We start from the raw sequence: 24,444 nt of genomic DNA, 5'->3' as shown, positions 1-24,444 counted from the left end.
ATTTAACCTTCAGTTAACCTTCTTCTTTAACCATCTGCTTGTTCCGTGACTCCCAGCATCTCACCCTCGGTATTCCCTTCAGCAGTCACTGCTGTGTTGCACCTTGCTTCTTCCTGCACCAGAACCCCTTCTCTTTCCAAAAGCAAGGAGCAGTTAGCAGTTGGTATTGTAAAAGGACAGGTTCCTGGAGCTGTTGGTGTAATTCCTAAAGTCCATGTCCAACTAGTTTCCAGTCTATTATTAGCCATGGAGCCCTTTTTGAAAGCAAGGTAACACACCCACAGACACATTTGGGTCGTGTTACAGCTGAGTTCCTTGAGGAGGCTGGTAGCACTGCATCTCATTTGTTACTGGAGAAATACATGGAGGAATTTATAGCATTTCTAATAGTTGATATGATAAACTTCCATGAGCAGATAATCACAGAATGGGTAAGATTGGAAGGGACCACAGTCTACCCTCCCTGCCCACAAGGGTTCATCCACAGATTCAAGATCCTGATTCTTGCATGTAAGCCTTTAGGGACAGCCTTGGTCATCTGGGCCCATGAGCAGTGACTACATTGGAATTCAACTACAGACTTTATCTATGTTTTCTTCTTAATTTTCTGTGCCTGTACTAAATGGCAGGCCAAGGCTATGTTCTTAATTGCACTCTGTAATTTCCAATTTACTGTTTAAGTGGTGCAGGTAAAAGAGAGAAAAACTGAAATGGAGAGAAGCATAGCTATGCATAAGGCAGTCTGCTGAAGGTGAGGCAGAATGAGGCACTGAATAAAAGAAAATAAAAATTGCAGGTATTAGGAAATTGGTCAATGAAGAGGTCTTGAATTCCAGTTGTAAAAAAAGAGAAAGGGCTTTCATTCTTTCCAGTTTCAGTGTGCTGTCCTGCAGATGAGCTCCGTGTATTATGGTATATGATCAAGTTTGAACAGTAATTCTACATGATTGTTCCTTAAAAATTGCTATTGATGCTTTTGGTTAACTCACCTTTTCACAGGTCTCCTGCTACAGAGCATGAGGCTGTGAGAAGAATACTGAACCATTCTCAGGTTGGCTACTGATTTAAAAACTGTCTGTGAATCTGGAGAGATGACAGAGGATGGTCCTTCCATTAAACACTTTGTAGGGAACCTGGAAATACATTAGAAAATTGTAATACAATTCCTAAAAACATGTAAAATTCTGAGAGTAGAATTTTTTTTCACTTCAGAGCAAAGCTGTGGGGGTTTTCTGATGGTGCTGAGGTCACACAGTGCCAGGCACTCCTGTAAAGGGAGGATTCCTTGTGCTCTGGGTGGGGTGGATGGGCTCAATGTTATTGCTGGTATTGGAAGGAGAAGAGAGCATATGGAAATGAGACTTTTGTTTATGAGGAATAGTGTTTGCTCCAGCCAGCATATCAAGCTCAACCTTAGGTTGACTCAGGTTATGTGAGTCAAACCAGTTTTTGCATTTCTGGGATTTTTTGGGGCTGACACCTTTAATATCAAAAGGTCCAAATATAGTTTGACTGTATAAAGCCTGATTATATTCTTTTCAAATGCAGTTTGGGAAATAGGAAGTGCCCAATCTCCTACTTTCTTCGTTAACTGTAAATTGAATTTGTAAACAGCTGCATGAGTTCGAAATTCCGTCTCCTGTGATGAATACAGAACAATTAATGTTATAAGTAGAAACAATTTATGGGATATGTCGAAACCAAAACTATATTTACATAGAACTGTATTGATTGAAATACAATTTCATCAGTCTGGAGGATGCTCTGGACAGTATTCCAGGAACCTGGAGATGAAAAAGATGGGAAGACAACACAATAAACTGAACATCTTCATTTGTGAGGCAACTAAAACATATCACTGAATCTCAGCTGCTATAATAATTCCCTCCCTTCTCACACAGCTCCACAATACTGACAAATCTAAATATGAAGAAGAAAAATGTCTGTAGAAGGCTGTTATTTTGCTGCCTGAATTGTGTCAAGGAAGTGTAAATATAATCACATTTTATCCTCCAATCTGAAATGGATTTCAGTTGCAGAGATCACAATGTAGCTTGCCTTGATTGATAACAACTCCCTTGTTCCCATCAGTAATACGGTGAGGTGGGGAGGAAGGAGAAAGGAGATCAGCTCGTGACAGAATTATTAGGCAATTCACTCAAATCCTGTATCTTTATTTGTGCCAGGAAGAGAACACATCCCAAAGGTTTGTGGTGAGAACCAGACCATTCTAAGGAAATTCTTTCTACAATTATTTCTATGCAGAGGCCCAAGTGGTATCACAGGATACACACAGCAATATTATCTCTGTTAGAGTGATCCATAAGATGTTTATAGTTTTCTTGGACTTGTTATGCATAAACTAATTCTGGCTGATACTTCTGGTAAACTGGCCCCTCAGTTTGGAAAGGACGTTGAGACGCTCGAGCGTGTCCAGAGGAGGCAACGAGGCTGGAGAGGGGCTGGGAACACAAACCCTGTGAGGAACAGCTGAGGGAGCTGGGGGTGCTCAGCCTGGAGAAAAGGAGACTCAGGGGTGACCTTATCACTCTCTACAGCTCCTGAAAGGTGGCTGTGCTCAGGTGGGGTTGGTCTCTTCTCCCAGGCATCCACTGACAGAACCAGAGGACACAGTCTCAAGTTGTGCCAAAGGGAAATACAGGTTGGATATTAGGAAAAAGTTTTTCACAGAAGGGGTGATAAAGTTCTGGAATAGCTGCCCAGGGAGGTGGTGGAGTCACCATCCCTGGGTGTGTTTAACAAAGCCTGGATGTGGCACTGGGTGCCAGGGTTGAGTTGAGCTGTTGGGGCTGGGTTGGACTCTGTGATCTTGAAGGTCTCTTCCAACCCAGTGATTCTGTGAATTCTTGGTGCTTTCAGGAACAGCTGACAGTGGGTTGGTAAAGACTCAAAGCACAGCTTTGGTCAGTTCTGGAGGGGATTCTTGCTCCTTCTGGTCCACAGCTGACTGTAAGAACCTGAGCTCATCCTCCCTTGCCCACTGCAGCCCTCCAGCACAGCTGTGCTCCCAGAGTGGAAGTGCATCTTCTGACCCTGGTTGTGTGAGCTGCATCCTGCACTGCTCTCAGCTGCTTGTGCCACCTCGCCAGGGGAGAACTGCAGCCCTGTCCCTCTCATGGGCACATCTGTGCCAGCAGCACAGTGCCAGTGCTCCCAGCCCAGCCCAGCCCAGCCCAGCCCTGCTGGAGCCAGGCTGGCCGGGCAGTGCTGCCAGCAGGGCTCGAGGGCAGGAGCAGCAGTGGAGGGGCCCAGGCTTCCCTGGAGGAGCAGGGGCATCTCCTGGCACCACACAGGGTGTGAGCAGAGCACAGCCAGGGTGGTCCCAGTGCCCATGGCCACTCTCCAGGCTGAGGGCATGTCCCAGTAGCTGAGGGCCACTCTCTTCTCGACAGAGCAGTGTCCTCACAGCTCTGTCTGCTGAGCAGGACACGGGGCACTTCTGGTGCTATGCAGAGCCAGTGCAGTGCTGAGAGCAAAGTGGGTGGGCTTTGGCCTCCCTTGGCCACTTAGTTGACTTATTTGGCAGCTGGAAACAGTGGGACTGGCAGCTTCACAGAATGATGGAAAGAAGATGGAGGGAGGAATTGCTGGTGCCGTCTGTGGTCTTGTCTGACCTCCTCCATGTGTGGTCATTCAGTGAAGGAATGGCTGTTGTTTGGCACATCCACAGCTTTAGAATCTCAAATGAGTCCATACAGTGCCTTATGATTGTAAATTAGATTCCAGCCTGGAGCTGTCTTCTGGTTTTCTTTCATTCCAGTTCTTCAGAAGATGAATTCCTAACCTGATCATCTGGCCAGCAACTGAATTTTATCCTTGTGTTTCCTGCTCACACAGCTCCATCCATTTCCTCTGCCTTCCCCAGGCGTGACTCTGCGGTAGCTGGCAGAGCTGTGTGAGGGAGCACAGTGTGTCTGAGCTCTGAGGACTTGGTAGCCAGCCAAAAATGACGCATGTGGAGACTCCCCTCCACAGCTGTATCCTTTTCAAAGTGATGTTTGTAGCAGAGAGCTACAAAAGTGCTATTATGTTGTCTTGAGTGGCTATGCGGGTTGCATTCTAAGAGCAGGGATTAAATTTTGCCATCACTGCCCATGAGCAATTTGCCATTGTGCTGCCAGCAGCTTTCAGAGCAGGTTATTATTGCTGTCTGCATGGCTTGAAACCTGAAACAGGACTCCCAACCTTGGAGGAAAAAAGATAATCCCTTTTTCTCTGCTGTTGGCATTATTGTCTTGGAAGTCAGTGAAATGCAGCCCCCCTTCTCCTCTGCTAACGATCCTGTGCACAGTGGTGCTGCTGGGTTTGCTTCTGCTGCATCCCGGGAAATGCTGGGATGGATTTGGCTGCTCCCACTGGAGGGTTCCTGCTGATGGAAGGCCCTGTCTGCCCAGAGATCCCCCACCTGTGCACAAATGAGCAGTGACAGCCACTTTTGGGGACAGGAAGTTACCCAGCAGGTTACAGACAACAGAGCAAGAGGCAAACCCCTGAAAGCTGTATTTTTTTTTTTATATTAGGGGTCAAATGTAAGAGTGACAGAGACTGGCTTGCCGGAACAGAAATTTCTAAAGAAAAGAGATATTTATCACCAAGGGCTGTTTTTTCCATTATTGTTTTCTAGGCATGACAAAAATTTAACAGCTCAAAATGCTTTGAATTAAAGCAAACCCCATTCCTTTTCTCATTGCACTCCATCTCTCCCCCAGTCACAATCCAGATCACAGAAATACTCACCACTGGCTCTCAAATTAGGTTTTTTTTTCTTTCAGACAGGCAAAAAAGTTACACTTGAGTGCACACTGTTTTGAAGAAGTACTACAATATGTTTGCACTTTTCAATTTTCCCACTTTTCTCTAACTGTTCTAATACTCCCAATTAACCCCAAATTTCAATCCTTTTCCTCATTATATAATAATTCAATTGATATTCAGTTGACTCCCACAGAATAACTTCATACCTGTCTTAAGTATCAGCTTGATATCAAAGTAAATTTACCGTTAAAATAGTTCCAGTCATTTTTTCTTTACCTCATCTTCATAATAAAGAATTTGGCTCTTTGCAAAACAAGTGCTAATGGAAATAAGGTGGCAGTCGTTAAGCCTCCTGTCTTATCTCAGATGAACCCTCTCAATCCTCCTGTGTGAAGATAAAGACCCCCCAAAACCCCAGAAGAAATCCTGGGAAGACCTGAAGAAGGTCACCGGTGTGGGTGAAATTGCTTCAGGAATCAGAGTGACTTTTCTTTCCTTTTTCTCTGGACCTATATTCATTCTATCTTATAAAAAGTCTTCTTGGAGAGAAACAATTTTGTTAGATTTTACTCTAAGGACTCATACCAATCTCCTTTCTGAAAAGAAAGGGCTAAAAATTCAAGGCCTAGGGACAAAATCACCTTTCTAGAGGATGACCAGCCACAGAAAGAGGCCCAGTGAAGATTTGATTTTATTGGTCCTGGTTTTCCCTGGGGTTGATCCAGTGCTTCTGGGAGCAGTGCAAGAATCAAAGTAGTCATTGTTTCTGTGAGCATTGTAGGGGATGAGGTTCAAGGCATCCCAAGGAAATCTCAAGGCTTCTGGACTGAGATCCTGGATCTGGGCATGGTTGGCATGAGCTGGTGGAAAGCCGTCTGCTAACCTAGTTCATGTTCCTCTGGTCCAGAAATGATTTGTTTTGTGTGTCAGAATGTCCAGCTTCTTCTGGATAACTCTTACTTCAGTGTCTGAGAAGGTATAAGCTTTGGCTGAAGCTTTTCCATAGATGAGGACTTTTCTGCCTGCACTGCCCCATCCCCTCACACAACAGGCTCTTCCTTCAGCACCTTGACACGATGCTGCTCAGGGCCACAGACAGGATTTCAGAGATTCATTTCCTCTGTGTGACAGATGAGTAATGGGAAGGGTGACTCTCACAATTAAAAGGCAAATATTATATATATATATATATATATATATATATATGTATATATGTTAGGAGAAGTTTTATAGATTTATAGTTGTGTTTTGCCCCCCTTGTGCTGTTATCAGGGGTGCCTGGGTTTGGGACATTTGGGAGGGTCGGCTCGTTACCATGGCAACAGCTGACCCCAGTCAGGATGTCAGGAAGTGATCTCCAGCACTGGACAGAGCAGGAGGAGTCGATGGACAGAACTTTGGGAGGGGCCAAAGGGTTAAAAGGTGAAACCTCCGTGGTGTGGGTGAGCTCATGGTGGTAGAATCCTTTGATCCCAGTGCTGTAATATCTTCTCTAATCAATCTTCTGTTTTATTTTTGATAAAGTTTTATTAAACCTTTTAAATTTTTGGAAGTGAGTATTGTTTTTCTCACATCTGGGAATTCTGCCTCTGTCAAATCATCTTTAACTGGGCAGTGTTCCAGCATGGGCACCTTTGCAGCGCTTCCATAGGAAACAAAGCTCCAGCAGTGTCGGATTGGATTGACCTGCTGTTTGAGGAGGTTGTGGAATTTAATTAGCACTCAGAGAAGCACTTGGCAAGCTTGGGACGCAAAAACGTGATTGAGTATCTTTGTTTCCATGCTAGTAAAATCTGCCTGCAAATTAAATAACCACATGGCTTTTCTGGTCAACATTTGCTGGTGAAGAATACCAGGGTGGAGGAGGGAAATGCACTGGTGGGGGCTGTCAGGCTGGAGCTATGCCCTGTCAGTTCTGTGGGGAGTGGCACCAAACCCGCAGGGCATTCAAACCAAGCTCAGGAGGTGCTCAGGAGCAGCTCAGAGCTGCAGTTTCAGGTGTAGGAATGAAAGAATCCCCTTGCCTGGCTCCCCTGGCCCCTCTCTCCTGATGGATGCGGCGCTCTCCCTGTGCTCCTGCGCAGCTCCTGGCACTGCTGCTGCTTTGGAGGAGAGAGTGGAATAATCTGCTTTGTGCAGGGTCCCTCGCTGGAGATAAGAGACAGCAGGGAGTTGTGGGGGATGCAAATGGAATGGACATAGTGTCTGGACACAGCTCTGGCTCTGACTGCCACGGCCCCGTGTCCCTGCTGCTTGTTCCAGAGCACAGCCAGGACAGGCTGTGGCTGCCTGCCGTGGCACAGGAGATTTCAGTGGCTTTTCCATCATAAATTTTTCTTTCTTTACCTTTTTTTCCCCTCTTCCCTTTCTGTGAGCAGATGAAACATGCACTTAATTTTCAGGAAAGTGACTGCTGTGGTAGCAGCTGTGGGAAATCAAATGCACAGCAGGCCCCCATAATTCACAATAATTTTGTGTAGCAGTTTCTGATGATGTGATATCAGGTGAAAATTATCCCTGCTACTTTCTCATGTCCCACATCTTTGAACTCTAGCCTTCTTTTCCATTGGCATCTGTGCCTAAGGCTACCAGATTATTGACAGGGGAGAAGTAATATCATAGATTTAGTTCCTAAATCTTCCTTGTAAACATATTGCTGGGGATGCACACAGGGTGCTGCTGGAGACTCAGCAGCAAAAACCATTGTTGTTAGCCCTTTAATCTCCACTGTTTTTATTTATACAGACTCTTTTGCTAAGATGGAAATGCATGCATTTTGATCTATTATATTTAACCTCAAATGGGTTAGTTACTTGCGACGAGATAAAAATGATAATGATATCTCTGTGTCACAGGATTTTATTTTAAATGAAAGATCTAACGTAGCATATCATGTTTTATTATTGCTCTAAGTTCAGTTATTAGTATCTGAGGAGAGTCATCCTTCCTTCCCTGTGTCCATTCAGGGTATGCAGCTGGAGCTTGGCTTAGGGCACAGGAAGGGATGAACTCAGCTCCAGCAGAATTCACCACTTAGCACGGGTGGTGCAGCCCCTCCTCCTAAAATATTCTGAGAAATGTGCTTGGAAAAATGGGCTCAAGATGCTTATCCCCCATCAAGTAGTGCACACTTGGAGGACTTGAGACCCAAAGCTCCACATCTCCTGCCCAGGAAGGAGAAGGCCTCCAGGAGTCACTCGGCCCAGGAGGGGCTTTGGAGTGCATTATGATGAAAGCAGAAAAGCCCCAAGGCCCTAAAGGGGCCCTAAAAGCTTCTAAGGGGCCCTAAGAGGCCAAATGGATGTGCAGTTTCTTGAGATCCCATCAAAGGGTCACCTGCCTTCTGCTGGCAGGACAGCAGGATTCTGGGATCAGAGCGGGGGCTGTAGCATCAGATTCCTGAGTGAGGTGGGCTCAAGAAGGGAGGGAGCATGGGACAGTAGTTACAGAAGATACTGGTGAAGGGTGAAACCTATGGCAATCATGTTGAGTTTTATCTTCTTTGCTGCCAAGGTCGGGATTAAATGGGGAGACAGAATTTCTTGTTGGGACTTTTATTAGTTCTTATTAGTTTTATTAGTTCTTATCCATGTCACAGTCTCACAAGCCCTGAGTGCTACAGCACTTCACTCTAACAAACTGAAAATGGAGATGTATCTCTCTTTCTACAAGGCCTTTTAAGGATAAACTGTCCAATTAAGAAATGACACTTAAATTATTTTTACTTTTAAACCAATAACCAACCACCCGTGCCTGCAATGGGGACTTTTTTTTTATCCAATTACACAAAACCACCCAAACCCATGGAGAAGAAGGTGGAGAAGAAGGTGAAGAAGAAGGACCAGTCTCCTCCCTAAAATCTCCATCTTGGTTTATATCTATTACTATATTCTAAAACCTTAAACTCTTAAGTTTTCCACCATGTGATATTACACACTTCTAATCAAACTCCACACCCACAATCCCACTTCTGTTATTCCATTTTGGAAGCCTTCTCCATGGCCTCAGGTCAAATGCAGTGTTCTCCTGGGGGTCAGTGCCTGTCAGCACAGAAAGTCTGGAATTCTCAGTAACCAGGGTTCCAGCACAATCTGAGACATCATTTCCATTGCTAGGTATCAAATGGGTCTGTTACAGCTTGGTTGGAAAGAATGTTTAAATATTGATGATGATTCTGCTCAGCAGAGCATTGCGTCTACTGAGAGGACCCCGTGAATCTGGAATATTAATGCAATCAGCTGGGATGGAATGCACAATATGTACAGCCTTGTTCAGCCTGTGCATTTAATCACTGCTCTCACAAGGATATTACCTGCAATAATGCTATGCCAAGCCTAAAGTGGGGAACAAAAACTCTTTCTCAGGGGAATAGTAACAGGAATTCCTTCTATGATTCTGGTTCCCATGCAGACGTATCATCAGAAATAAAGTTGTCCTAAATAGTACAGACTGAATTTGTAAATAAAAGCACAAAATACTATTTATCTGTAGTTACTGGTTTAGTTACTGTTGGGAAGCCATTGTATATATTAACTCAGGAACTAACAAAAAACGTTACTTCTTTGGAGACATACAGGAATTCTCACTCCTTTTACAATTAATTCAAAATATCAGTCAAAGATTGCCCCATTAATATACTTTCCCCCTACTTTTCTCTTGGAAATTCCCTTCCTACTAGGATTTTCCAACAAGCCTAGAAGACTACATAATGCTATCATGAGCAAAGCTAATAGTGAGCAAAAATAGGTCAAATTAGAGAAAAAAGTTCATTTGAAGTTTTAAGCTGAAGATCAATGATTGATGGATTCAAGAAAGGCACCACCAGTGCAACACCAATCTGTTACTTGGAAAGAGAGGTGGGCTCCTGTCTTGGTTTGAAAAGACAGGTGTCTGCTAGGGAAGGCAGGAGCCTCCCCTGAAATGGAAAATGTAAACCCCCTCCCTCTGAATTATTATAAGAGTGAAATTAAGGGGCTCTCAGGCAAAGATATGGGAATAGGAATAACAGTTCTTTACTAGGAACATTTAAAATACAAATGCAATAGTACAAAAAAACCCAAACACTACTGCCAGAGTGAGAACAGGCCCTGGCAGCCTGTGGGTCAGGGTGGTGGCAGCAGTCCCATCCCATGGTGGCTCAGCCCTCCTGCAGTGCCAGCTGTGCTTCTGCTGGAGCAGGGATCCTGCACAAGGGTGGAGTTTTCCTCTGAAGCTCCAGGGCTGGTGGGGATGGGCCTGGGCTTCCTCTGGGAATGCAGTGGGGAAGAAAGCTGCTCCTCTGGGAATGCAGTGGGCAAAGGCTGCTGTGGTGTGCCAAGGTCAGATTGTATCCAGGTAGGAATGCTTGGCTCCTCCCCTGGGCACAGCCTCTCCCCATGGATGATGGAATTTTCTCAGCCATGCAGGGACACTCACTGGCCATGGACAGCAGAGATCTCCTGGAGGGAGGATTGGCTGTAGGAGAGATGAAGAAAACTGCCCAGTGAACAGCAGAGAGCTGCCCCAGCTCTGACAGATGGTGATAGAATGCACACCCCCATTTCCAACCTACGACAGTTCCTGACACATCAGATGTGTCAAGAGCTTCTGCTGTGGCAGGGTTCTAACAGCTGATGTATCCTGTTAGTGGAGACGTGGACAATAAATGGAATGATACAAAGTTCAGCCAGCACTGATAAACTGAACACAACCTGAAGAAACAAACCTGTGATCTTGTGGCTTGCTGTAGGCAGGTGACAACAGACACAGTTCCAGTGGTAAGACACAGCTATTCCCATGGATTCTGGCTCCTGGCAGATTTATCCAGGGACTCAGTCTCACTCAGAGGCAGAGGAAGAAGCCCCAGGAACACCCATAAACTCAAGAGGTAGAGCAGAGTGAGACACAGGAGAGGTCAGCTCTGCTCCTGCACTCCTTGAGTGGGTGTAGGAATAAGTGATTCCTGCATGTGTGTATCCCAGGGGGGTTCCTGGCAGTAGGACATTTCCCCTGTACTACACAAGTATTCAGTACATGCTTCAAAACCTGCCTTTTCCCCAGCTGTGGCTGCAGGGTGCATTTCTGGTTTTAAGCAAGGGTTGTTGAAGGTTTGCTGCTTTCCTGAACTTACTAACCAGCTTTCCATGCACCAGCACTTCTGCAGAAGGGCCCTACAGTGCTCTTAGAGTGCTTCTTAGCTATTTTGTTGTGTACTGAAATTCCATAATCCCAAAATGAGAGGAACTTCTTAAGTCTGGATTAAACCAACACATGTCCCACAGCTACACAGGCTGCTTTCCCTGGTTATAGGGAAGAATTTGACCTTTTCAGTCTCTACAGCTCCCTGAAAGGTGGCTGTGCTCAGGTGGGGGTTGGTCTCTTTCTCCAGGCAGCACTGACAGAACCAGAGGTCACAGTCTCAAGCTGCATCAGGGGAAATATAAATTGGGTATTAGGGAAAAGTTTTTTACAGAAAGAGTGATGAAGTTCTGGAATGGCTGCCTGGGGAGGTGGTGGAGTCACCATCCCTGGGTGTGTTTAAACAAAGCCTGGATGTGGCACTGGGTGCCAAGATTTAGTTGAGGTGTTTGGGCTGGGTTGGACTCTGTGATTTTGAAGGTCTCTTCCAACCCAGTGATTCTGGGATTCTGTGAGTGGGTTTGGAGAGAAACGCAGGGGACACCAGTAGGGAATCTTTTTCCGCTAACAAAAAATTCCCCCCCAGATCTACAGCAGCTGACAAGGAGGATTTAATGGCTAAATAACAGCCCCCTCTCCCCTTCCATTCCATGAATTCTGAGTGTGTGATCCAGATCCTGTTTTTACTTCAGACACTATTGAGTGTATAAGGACCAGGACAGGGAGGGAGAAGGCCATACTACTGTAATGGAAACTTGCAGGTCCCCACAGAGCTACATCAGCTGCATTTTCATTTCCACTGGTGCTGCTGAACCTGGGATGAAGCACAACCAACCAGAGAACTAAAGTGCTGTCATGCTGGAAATAAAGCCTGTTGAATAATCCTGAGTGTACCTGTATTTAACTGCCATAGCCCTAATTCCTTACAAGCAGGCAGCCACCCTAAAGCACAGCTCAGCACTGACTCATCACATCAGCTCCTCGTGCCTGGCAAAGGAATTAAATGAAAGTGAAAATCCATCCACTTTTTATTTCTTCTAAGAGCATGGCATTGGGCATACAACGGTTTATAACCAGCCTCTGGACTGCACGTGGTCTCTGCAGGAAGGTTTTTGGAGAGCTGAGACAGTGTGTTACTCCAGAGCTGAATGCAAATAGCAGCTTTACAACTCCAATGAAGGAGGAAATTGAGTTCACAGGGAGGTGAAGCTGCTCCCCCACCAGCTACTGATCCTCAGCCCCTTTTCCAGGTATGCTAAAAGTAATCTCTCACACTCCCAGGCAAAAAAACCCCATGAAAAACAGCAAATGACTTGATCCTCCTTACACTGATCTGAGACTCTGTGAGCAGTTGAACCCTGCTCTGTTGTACAGGTGCCTGTGACAGCCATCCCAAGAGCAGGGGACCTTGCAGAAAGCTGTGTCACTGTCTGAGACAAAACACCCTCCCCCTTTCATCAGCAAACTCCCTTCCCCTCAGCAAGTCCACCTCCAGGAGCCCCTCCCTCCCCACCAATACCATCATGGGTTGCCATGACCCAAATTCAGAGCACTGGGGCTGGGGATGTGTCCTGCCCACACCTGGGGGTGTGCTGGGAAAGGTAGGATCAGGTGGAGCTTTGTTTTCTTTCAGGCAAAATTCAAAGAGCTACAGTTAGGAAGAAGACGCTCTAGGATTAAAAAAAAAAAAAAAAAGAAAAGCAAATAATCCAGAAGTTGGGGGGAGGGGAGAATATAAAAAGGCTCTGGTTTTAATCAGGAAAAGCAATTTAGTTGCAGTTTTCTGCATAATTCTGCTGAAGAAATAAATTATGCAGAAGAATGTGCTTTTCTCCTGAGGCTAAAAAAAGAACAAGTGGGGCTCAGGGAAATGCCTGGGACTTACATGTGTTTGCTATTTAGCTGTGTTTTTTGACAATCCCTTGTATGGTTTGTCCTGTAAGCTCCAGCTCTGAAATGGACTCCTGACAGGCTTGCAGCAGCAGTGCCCTCTCAGATGGGAGAAATTAGTTTTCTCTTTTGTGGCATGGCAGCATCTGGAAAAGCCTTTTCTGTTTCTGGGGGCTGTTGGAGCCCCTCACATCCATGGTGGGGCAGCTCTGCCCCGTGGGCCTCGCTGAGCCTCCTCCCTCCCTGAGCTGCTCACCTGGGTGGATGTGAGTGTTCCTTGGATTAACTTGCAGGATATGGAAACCCTATCAAAAATAGATTCTGATGGAGGCAAGGTTGCCTTTTCTATTGCTATGCTAAAGGAAAAAAAAAACACACTGCAGTTTTTATTTCTTGGATGTTTTGTGCAACAGTTTCTAAACTGATGGAATGAAGAAGTGCTTTTCCTGAAAAGAAGAAAAATCCAAGCACAGAACACTGAAATTCCGAGTTTCTTAACAGGAAGAATGTAAATTTTAAAATTATTTATTTCCACTGAAATGCTTAGGTTTGGGACTTCAAAACTCAAAGTACTTTAATATATTGGAAAGCTTTTCTTCTAAGCTTAAAAATATTACTTTAGAAATCCTTAAATGCAAGATCCTCATGAACTACCCTATCAAAGGTATGCTGATTTTTTTTGTTTAAGTTGATTAAACACGAATACAAAACTTGTATAAACTGTGGGTTTTTCAGAGGAAAAGTACGTAATGAGAGGCAAAACATAGACTTTATCCCTCAGACCTTGGGTTTTCCGGAAGAGATCCAGCTTCAGATAATTACTGAGTCCCTCCTGCTCAGTCTCCAGTGGTGTTTAGAAACTGGGAATAGCACTGGGGAGGTTTTTAGCAGTGGGCTCTGAAGTGGCTTGGCTTGGGCTGTGCAATCAGCTGTCACCCACCTGGGGAGGTGGCATCAGTGACTTGGGGCCCTGGAGATGAGAGGCACTGTGTCAGAGTCCAGGACATCCCTCTGGCTGTCCTGGCTGTCTCGAGACCCTGGCAGGGGGCTCGGAGACCTTGGCACAAAGTCAAAAACACCTGTGGCTTTGATTTTAGCCTGTGGAAAAAGCTGCCAACTTTGTATGAGGAATTACAAGCCACAAGGGTTTGAGTGGTGTGGTAGGTGAACTAACACAGGGTGAAAAAGTAGAATTTTGGGATTTTTAGAATGGGGTTCAGGGGACAAGATGGAGGGATTTGGGTGTGTCCTGACCTTCTTCTTCTTCTCCTTGCCCTCCATGTCTTGGTGTGATGGTGACACTTTTCTGTTGGTTTAAGGTACAGACACACTGTCCAACATAGATGACAGACATTGGCACGTTATTGTAAACATGGCACACGGAGTTTTTGGTATAAAATGTGAACACTGCCCTGAGGGCAGACAGAATGCCATGGCCGACCTGCTGGACAGAGCTCAGCAGGACAGAGAGAGAATGTGATAGATTAGGGAAAATAAACAACCTTGAGAAAGCCAACCCTACTCCTTTCAGACTCCTTCTTTGGCTGCACGGGCTGCAAGAACAAGAAATTTTACAATCTTGGGGTCAGCCCAGCATCAAGATCCCGAAAGCACTGCGGAGGACAGGAGGAATGGGATGAGCCCTGAGGTTCTGGAGTGCAGAGGTGTCTGGCTGAGGAGGAACTGGATTCTCTGTAGGGAGTTTCTTCCCCTGTGCCATTCCTGCCTGGAGCTTGTCTGGGACACTGAAGCAATTCCTGGGGCTCTGTTACCACTGCAGAGGACACGTGTCCCCATGTCCTCCTTTGTGCCAACTTCTTCCCAGTAGCTCTTTGTGACTGGCATTGCTTTGGGGTCTGGTAAGGAAACCCAAAGGATAACTTTGGGATAACTTCAGTACACCAGAGGGGAGGAATACTCCTGACTCTGGGAACTTAAATCCTCTTGAAGCCTTCAGCAACAAACAGGAGTTTCTCAGAGAGGTTTGCTGCTGTCTCCTGAAGTGTGTGGAGGACAGGAAAAGATGGCTAGACAAGGATGGTAGCAAGAAATTTGGATCCTATTTCCACCAGTTAATTTAAATCTTGGGCAGGTCCCTCCATTCCTGGGAGGGATGTATTGGTACCCTAGAACAGTCATACCCCAAGGACAGGCAATACTGCCAAGGTAATTGGAATTTATAACAAGCAGATTCCTTAAGCCACAGGTGCAACGGGAGCTCCTAAATATCATTTTATGTTTGTGGCTATACTGATGATGTTTTCTGTGGGTCAGGGGCTTATTTAAATGACTCTGTGATTGTGAGGAGATATAGAATTGAATTTAATTCCCTGTTTACTATGAATTTGATTTGATGATGCCTAACAACTGCTTTATGATGAAGAAGACATGCATGATTACAGTTCATAGACATCTCACAGCTGGAGAAATAAATATTTTTTCTTAGTGATATATCTGTGGAAACCATAATGTACAAGCTGCCTTCCTACCCTGATGGCTGCAGTTTAAAAAAAAAAAAAGCTGTGTGCTGCGGGGAAACCCCACTATTTCTAACGGGGATAAGAGCTGTGTTTTCTCTAGCAGGTGACTCTAATTTTTCTTCCTCATTCTGTAACTGTGTGTAGTGACTGATCCTGGAAGATGTATGATGTGCAAGCAGGATGAATACAGTGCAGTAGGGACTGCCCTCTCCTTGAAATAATGGCCCAGTTTGTGAGCCTGGTGGTTAAAAATATAAGACACAGAAAGCTTTTCTGCTTAAAACTGGCCCTCTGCTCTGTGAAGGGGAGTTTATGCTCCTACTCCCATACATAAGGAACACCCCCTCAACTGAGGGATGGAACTAGGTGATCCTTAAGGTCCCTTCCAACCCATTCTATGATTCTCTACCAACTGAAGGAAAGCATGTAAAATCACTGATGGAAAATCATTATTTTTTTAAAGGAAAATTAGAAAATAAGACAATTCCTTTTTTTTTTTTTTTTTTTTTTTTTTTTAATGCAGGGATTTTGAAATGTCAAATCCAATGCTCCACATCCAGGGAGTCTGGGGCAAATCATCTGTTTTGCAGGCTCATGTGTCTTTAGTTCAAGTAATGAAGACCACATTTACACATCAATTACAACATGGAAATGAGTTCTGTGGCAGGTGAACACGCTGAAGGGCCTTTACTCTGTCAGGGCAGTGAGAGCTCAGTGCTGTGCCCATCCTGCAGCTCTGACAGAGAATGGTGCTCAGCATTTCACAGCAGAGGCTCTGAAAGGCTCTGCTCTGGGAGAGCACCTCCAGCCCAGCACTTTCTGGTAGTGGGTATGTGTACAGACATGATTGGTGCTGAATCAGCTCACTTTTAGGGCAATTTTCCCCTTGTCCTTCCCCCATCCCCAGCCAGGTTGTTTTGCCTAATGGAAGCTGACAGTAAACCCCAGCCCTGATTGTCAGATTTCTCTGGAAACCTCAAGGGAAAGAGAGGAAGGCAGGCATTTGAGGAACAAAAATAGCACACATAATGAGCTCCCTTATTTAGCCAAACTGCTTTTTTAATAACCTTGCTTTTCGTTCTCACCCTGGCACAGACAGACACGCTGAACAGGTGGCAGCACAACAATGGGATCTGCTTTGGGGGTTGGCATGGACAGGGGATAGATGGATGCCACTGCTGGCCCCTGGGCTATAGCTGGATCCCTCTGTGGAGATACAGCTTGGAAAAGCCATGTGGGAACAGTCTAAAAAGTGATATTTTCCTTCCTTACTTTTGTTTAACTCATCTAAATCCTCATCTCTTGCCTGATTCAGACTGTGTTTAACGTGGTGTCCCTCTGGCACGTGCTCAGGTTGGCACTGTGCTGTGAGCTTTGGGCAACAGGGCCAGTCCAGGACAGCTTGTGCTTTCTACATCCAGACAGGGAAAATGTTTTTTCCCCCAGTGAAAGCTGAAAACCATCTTTAAATCAGGGGAAAAGATGCAGAAAAGCATGTAAAAGAAGTTATTCTTCTTACAGTTATTTTTCTTATTTTTCTTATACAGTTGGACATAACAATCTTTGATTTTGCACCTGAGATAGGCTGTGTATGATGTTATATTCTATGAAATAGTCTCCTGGGAAAGGGTTATGGTTTTTAACTGTTCCAGAAGTGTGGCTGACAAGCAAAGAAAAAAAAAAAAAGTCTACTTTATTGACTTCCCATAGAGAAATACAACAAAAGATTAGATGGAAAATATGATCAGTGTCATATAGATAGTCAGAAGATATGATGGATGATACAGGGTTTGATTTATTTCAGGATATGTCTGTTCTACCTCCTGGGCTTAGGGAGGACAGGACTTTTCCAAATAACCCAGCACTGGAGTGATAAGCTGTACTTTTAGAATCACCCCCCTATTAAGCAGACTGCCTTTACCTTACTCCTCACTTGCTCTGGAGTCTTATTTTCTGGTAACCATTTGACAGTGAGATGTATTGCAGAGACATGGCACATCTTTTATAGTGGTTTTGTTTTTTTGTCTCAAAACTATGAACTACTTGAGCTGGATGTTACCCTGAGCAGTGGAGACTTGCAGCTTCTTCAGAAACTTCAAACTAACTCACACCACCCAAATGTTTGGGCTCACACAGGTGCAGCAACTGGCTGCTGAAAACTGTAGTTATTATTTTGGTATTACTTCAAGTCAGCCTAATTTTGATGTCAGTTTTGCTTACAATGAAGAAGAACTTAAAAGGAAGAGTAGGCTTGTCTATTAATTATCTAAATATTTTCAAACGAGCCTGATCTTAGGCAACTTGTGTTTTATTCCTTGGTTGTTCAGCTCCTAAATAACATTGCCAGCTTTGGCTGTGTATTGAGAGATAAATGATGTCTAAATGTTACCAAATTAGATAGGCTGTTAGACAGCCCCAAATAAATCCCAATAACTTGTCTGGGTAAGGAGGAAACAGAGGTGAGGTATAGCACATTTTGTGTTGCCTCAGAAATTTAAATCCATTTACAATTTATGTGTTATATTTATCCATATTCCAGAACCGTGCCATCTTTATTTTTTTCTTGTGGATTCCTGTTGCTTTCCAGTGCTTTTAGTTGGTAAATTCAATCCCAGATAGATCTTTTATCTTAGATATATTAAATCAGCTCCTTCTGAATCAGGACAGGAGCCTAAGTTTCTGTTCAGGCATGTCTTTAGGGTGAGGTACCCAGCTCAAAACCAGTCTGGGGTGAAGCCAAATGCCAGTTTGAAAGTGTTTCTTTGCCTTTATGAGAAAGTGATTTACCAGCCTCACAAGGGCTGTTATTGTGAGTTAGACAAAGTGTGTGTCCAGATGCTGTGGAATTTTTAGGTCTGTGCTACTTTGTGCTTTGGGAGGTTTTCTTAATCTTTCACCAGGCCAAGTTTGGAAATAATGTCCAAGAAAGTAGAGCAGGGCAAGTTTTGCACAGCTCTTTTATATCTCCCTTCTTTGCAAATGTTTTTTTTCAAAACCAGGTTTTCTCATATCCGTTCTTTTCTGCCTATTCTGCTTCCCTGCTCTGTCCACTGTTTTCCCTTTCTGGCCAGTACTGCACATGGGAAATGATGAAATAGCTCCTGAGTGACTTCACCAGTCAGGTTCTGCCTCATTTATATAAAAATTAAACTTTCGTCTTGCCATAATATGTAAAAAAGACACCCCCCACCAGCCACAGGTGAGAAGAGTGCACATTAAATCTTCCCATCATTGTGCAATGCTTTACCTCCTGCTGCTTTCATTGACAAGTCTTGCAAGTTTGTTATTCAAAGTGGAAGAATGTAGTTCTTATTTGTCTGGCTGAAGTGAAAAGGAAAGTCCTTCTCATCTTAGCTTGAGATAGCCCCTTTCATCCTCTCTGCTGTTGTTTCAGTCCTTGTTAAATCCATTACACCCTGGGAGGTGCTCCATTTTAAGGGGTCTGAATGCATTTCTCTCTGCTGATCTGGGAGATAAAACTACAACAAATGTCACTCATGTAATCTCCTTTAAAGAGCAGAAATTCAGTAAGTCACTGTTGTGGCCCAATAAGGATTATTTTACTGAAGAATATTAGGAGGAAAAAGGCCTCCTTGGAATCTAGAAAATAAGCAAATATCAAATTTGATTGTTAACTCCTTTCAGAAGTTGACACAAAGACTGATTGTTAATAAGCATGTGTTCTTAATTTGCATTGCAAAATCTTTAACACAAACTACAGACAGCCATCAAAATAATCAGTTTGTTATTTCATGAGTCTTCCTTTTTCCTATTGCCTACCCATGGGAGAGAAGCAATATTTCTGTAAATGAACAGCGAGAAACTCTGATGGATAACAGCAAGATAACAGATTGCAGTAGGTATCCTCAGTTCCCTTAGTGGGTGCCAGGTTAATGTCTCACACCAGCTCAGAAATTCAATGGGCAATTTATTCTGCACTGGAAATATTTTCCCTGGTTTCTTGATTTTTGCTATCAGTATATTTACACACACACAAGGTGAATTTCAGATTCAACAGATGGACAAGATTATAAAGAAAAGGCAGGCTGTTAAGAAAGCCAAGAAGCTGTTGTCCTTGATTTACAGATTTGTTCCAGCCCAAGAAGCTCAGAGCATTCTTCAATAAAGGCCATAAGTGATTAGGAAATAATGAACTATGGAGATGGGTCAGAAGATGTTGGGATTAGATCTTCATGGCTGAGCAGGTCATGAATATGAACTTAGACTAATAGAATTTTGACATTTTTCAGTGTCATTTGGTCAGACACCAACTTCTGTTACAGGATAAACTTATTGAACTGTATATTCATGAGTTGTTCATATGAATTGTTTAGAAGATTTTGATGCTGGACAGCCAGACAACGTCCTTGTGGATGTGCTGGAAGCACTGAGATTGTGGTATTGAGGAGTTCAAATTGATAGCTCTTGAAATGATTTGCAAAAACAAATCTTCCTCTCTCTTCTCTTCTCTTCTCTTCTCACCCCAAACCCAGGGCTCTCAGAGCTGCCACTTGTTTTCTTTGTCCTGCAAAACTTCATGGTATTATTTCAGGTGTTGTTTCATCCTTTCAGCTTTACTTTGATCCAGCTACAAAAGGCAGTGCACGTTCTTTCCCAGGTGGGAGTGGTATCCATCTGTTCAAATAAGAAAAGACTATGTCTATTCTTTATTGAAAGAAAAATGAAGTGAGAATTTATGGTTTTCTTGTCTTCCACTTGAAAAGTGAAAGTGCTTGATTTCTCAGCCATACCCAGCCATGTAGATGTAATTTTCCTCTGTTTGTGATCATTCAGATGAGCTGAACACAAACGTGGGTCTGCTGGTTGCCATTCCCAGGCTCAGGAGATCTCAGCCATGGGGGTGGAATATGCATCTTGATGCTCTGTCAGGTGTCCCAGAACCTATTTGTGTTTGTGCCTCTTGTAGGCAGCTTGTTTTCCATCAGATTAAGCTGGGATTCTTTGCAGCTGGGGCCTCTTGGTGCAAGAAGCTATTGTCATTATTTGTCTAATGCTAGCACTGTACTGTGGACTTTAACTCAGAACAGGCTCTCAGGGTTCTTCTCATGGCTGAAAAATGATCATGAGCTTTTGTGGGCTGTTTTTGCTTACCAGACTCCAGCAGTGCTTGTGCAGAAGGAATTACTCAGGAGCACTGGTTTTTAGCCAATGCATGGAACAGGGCATTGGGCTGGTACATAAAACTTGCCCTAACTCTTGGGCAAAGATCCATTGCACAGATTTGAAGGAAACTTGCAGGAATTTCACCAAATAAAATCTGTTAAATCACAGTGAATTAATATGGATTATCTGGTTTGTAATGGATCCTCCTTGAAGACATCAAAAGGAGTTTCAGGTATGAGATGCAAATGGATTAACAAAGGATGGGTTAACAAAGAAAGAAGTCTGTTTGCATAATAATTAAGTTAGTTTTAAGTCCAGACAAAAAAGCACAACAGCCTTCTTTAGCCTTCTTTATCTCCCAGATTGTTGAGACAGATTGATGACTGGATTAAGTTGAAATGATTATTTGGAATCATGATTTTAATTCCTGTCCTTAGCAGAGAACTTGGGCAGATTTTGGTCTGAATTTGTTTTCTATGAAATGCTGGGTGTGTCTTTGGATTTGGTCTCTGGTGACTGGGAACTGCTGGATGATGGAGCCTCCCCATCCAGCTGCCTCACAAGGCCTCAAGGGTGTTGGTGGGATCCTGGGACCCCCGGTGCCTGTTGGGTCAAACAGGGACTCCAAAATGCCCTAAGGTGCCCTGCCAGGTAGAGCAGGAATGTAATTATTTACTGCCACTTGGTTTACTTCAGTCTCTGATGAGACAAATTAACAACATCACAGCCCCAAATCAGCCATTTTTAATCTTTTTAGACTCCTCTTCCCCAATGGCACAATAGAAAAAACTTCAGTAATTACACAGCAACTCATCTTCAGCTGCAGAGCTCTACCTCCCCAGCCAGAGCTGCCAGGCTTCCTCTTCCCTGTTACCCAGCCAGGTTTCCTTTAGAAGTCCCTTTAATTGGCTCGTTAGTGTAACCTGAGGCTACCTGTCCTGCTTGGCTGCCTCACTAATGAGGCTCAGCTGCCTTTTCTTGGACCCGGGCAGGCTGGAGAAGGCTCTCTAAAACCTGGACATGTGGATTTCAGAGCTGTTCCTCCCTGGTAGTCCTCTGGTAGCCCAGCCTCTCTGGCAGTGATGTCACGGGTGGCTTTTGCACGGGCAGAGGTCTCATGCACTCCTGGAGGGCACTGCTCCCCTTTCAGACAGGGGCTTTGTGCCTAAAAACCCATCTGCTGATAAAACATGCAAATACACAGAGCACTGGGAGTGGATATTGCTGTGTAAAGCCAAAGAAAGGCCCTTTGTGTGAATTCATGGGATACAACTGAAAGAGAGATTTTTTGGAATTCACTTAAGTTAACAAAATGAATTAAGCATTTATATTTTAGCTTGTAGGGTTATGTGTTGAATTTTAACCGTTTACTTAAGAAACCTCTGCCATGGTACAAAGGGCATAGGAAAATGCAAATTTCTGAAGCTACTTGCATAAAGAACAATACCCAGGGATGCAAAGAAGCCAGATAAAGAAGCCCCTCTGTCTCTAAGCCTATCAAGACTGACAGACGGACTCAGATAAGCACCAAAGGACCAAAAGTGCACGGGCAGCCATGATCTTCAGCCTCAGGACCACCGAAAGACCCCATGCGACCACCACAGCAAACCAGGCATGCCTAGAAGGGCGTGGACCTATTTAGCATGAGAGGCGAGGACAGGCGGGGCCAGGGGTTGAATATGCATGGGAAGGTTTAATGTATTGCATATGGAACACCTTTGGGAATAAAGGTGTGGGTCAGACTGAGGCTCGGGGTACAAGTTTTTGGAGAGTTATCTCACTTGTGTCAGGCACTGACATACATACCCACTTCATAACTACCCCAGGTTGTGGAGTCTATTATTTATTATTATTTATTAATTATTATTTATTCCACGTATCGCTTCACAACTGCTACTGAGAAAAAGTTTCGCTGGACATCACCGAGAACACAAGTAAGTTCAAAAGCAATAGTGAGTTGGGGTTTGTAGCACGAAACCCCCTCACTGGTCCTATCAGACTGCGGGACCTTCTTGGCAATGCTCTTGCTCTCAGCCTGATGCACAACACACACTCCCAGGGAGAAGTGGGGTGGCACAGGCTGCTGAGGAATGCTAGGGAGGCTGGTCATTCCCCAGCAAAGTGGGGATGATGGCTTTGGGGGCAGTGATAACCACAGATCTACCCAATGGACAGTTCCACTGCAGTTCGGGCAGCACATAGGTTTGGTTTTGATCAGCCTCATGCAAAATGGGCTCAGCAGCTCTGTTACTGTGTTGTAAAAACTCCTTGGAGTCTGAGGGCTGTGCAGTGAGGAGCTCACTTGATGTGGGCAAAGCCAGGGCTCCACATCTCTTTCTCTCCTACAGCTGCTCTGGAGAACAGCTCTTTTGTTCATCCAAGATCAACAGAGAAGAGGCTGGCAGAGTCCTGGGAGCTGTGTGCCAAACCTGTGGGAAGAACTGGAGCAAGCAGGCTCAGAGCAGTTGTAATGAAACACTTTTTTGTTGGAAAAATTTTATCTCATGAACAGTGTTAAACAGTTAGCAGCATTCTTTTCTAAAATTTAAAAACATGAAGGGAGAGGTCAAGTGCTTGCTTGGACTAGTAGCAAAACCTTTTCAAAGTAGAGTAACAGACAGCAGTTAAAAACAAATGAGATGATTTCCTTTTGTGTTGGCTAATGATGGGAAGTGCCCCTTTGCTGCAGCTGTGGAAATGTTGTGATGTTGGGGTTTGTCACAGGAAGGCTGCCTTCAAAAGAAGGAGAAATGTCCATGCCAGATGTGTCTGAAACACCACCAGTCCAGTGAGTCCCATCCAGGAAAGGTGAACTTGAACCAAGAGATTAAAGGAAAGTGGAATTATAGGAAATGGGACTGGAAGAGTTTGGCTTGTTTAGTCTGGCAAATCACAGACCAAGAGATGAACTGATTGCTGTCTAAAAATACCATATGGAAGTACAGAGCAGTGAGAGAGGAATGCATTGCTAGGAGCAAAACATAGATTAACCATGAATTAATCTACCCTGGAAATAAGACAGTATTTAGCCATTAAAGTAAGAAGATTTGGGAACAGAGCAGTGTTAATGCCAGAATACCAGAGACAAAAATACTGCCAGTTTAAAGTAAAGATACATCTGGAAGCATGTGTGAAAGAGATAATGTGAGGTCTCTGTTGTCATGGCCTGGGACTCAGTGTCCCATCCAGTCCCTGCCAGCACAGCGATCCTGTGTGTCCCAGATTGCAAGGCAAGATGTATTCCATTACCATCTGTATGGCAGTTGTCTTCTGTTCAATGGGCAGTTTTCCTTATCTCTTCCACAACCAGTCCTCCCTCAGGGGAGACATCTGCTGATAATGGGCTATTGAATGTCACTGCGTGACTGATAAGAACTAGAACATCCCATTGTGAGATGCTCCGCCCAGAGGGAGGAGCCAAGCATTCCTACCTGGATACAATCTGAGTTTTTGGGACACCAGCCTCAGCCTTTCCACTGGTTCCCAAGAGGAACAGCTGGATTTTTCCACTGCACCTTCAGAGGAAGACTCCACCCTTCTACAGGATCACTGCTCCAACAGAACCACATCTGCCCCTCCAGGAGGACTGCTGCCACTCCAATTTGGACTGCTACCAACACCCTGACCAAAAGGGTGTCAGGTTGTATTGTGACTCTGTCAGTGGTTTTTCTTTTGTATTATTGCATGTATTTTGTTTCTTTTCCTTTTTCCTAATAAATTGTATTTCTGACTGGGAGTCTCTCACTGGTTCTGCTTTCAAACCAGAACACTGTGTTCCCACATGGCCATGGCTGTCACCATCCCTGAGGAAATGTGCACTGGTTGAAGGCTTGCTCCTCTTCAGATGCCTTCTGGTTAATCACTGACCTGTGACCAGATGCTTCTTTGAACCAGAGGGCAAAGAGGGTTTGCTAGGGAAAGGAAGTTTTTCCAAAGACTTGATGTGCCTGTATTATAAATGGGCAATTCCTAGAAAGGGACAGAATTTGGAGAGGTGCAAAGAGTCACTGGATGTTTCAATGCAGAGTTAATCTACTTAATAAAAGTCTTCTGGGGT

At 44.4% G+C, this 24,444-nt stretch overlaps 1 long non-coding RNA gene across 2 annotated transcripts; it reads left to right on the top strand.

Moving 5' to 3' along the window:
- The first annotated feature begins 12,431 nt into the window (after window positions 1-12,431).
- LOC137485506 (uncharacterized) lies at window positions 12,432-23,371 on the top strand. 2 transcript variants are annotated; one of them, XR_011005340.1, is made up of 2 exons: window positions 12,432-12,494; window positions 22,736-23,371. It is a non-coding gene; the product is annotated as an uncharacterized lncRNA (long non-coding RNA). The 2 variants fall into 2 exon arrangements; XR_011005339.1 differs by having other exon boundaries at window positions 12,434-12,504.
- Window positions 23,372-24,444: the final 1,073 nt, after the last annotated feature.

The sequence above is a fragment of the Anomalospiza imberbis genome, chromosome 20 (assembly GCF_031753505.1).
Source record: "Anomalospiza imberbis isolate Cuckoo-Finch-1a 21T00152 chromosome 20, ASM3175350v1, whole genome shotgun sequence".
Classification (NCBI taxonomy): Eukaryota; Metazoa; Chordata; class Aves; order Passeriformes; family Viduidae; genus Anomalospiza; species Anomalospiza imberbis.
Note: the sequence above shows the minus strand (reverse complement) of the source record. Positions and strands in the feature narration are given on the sequence as shown.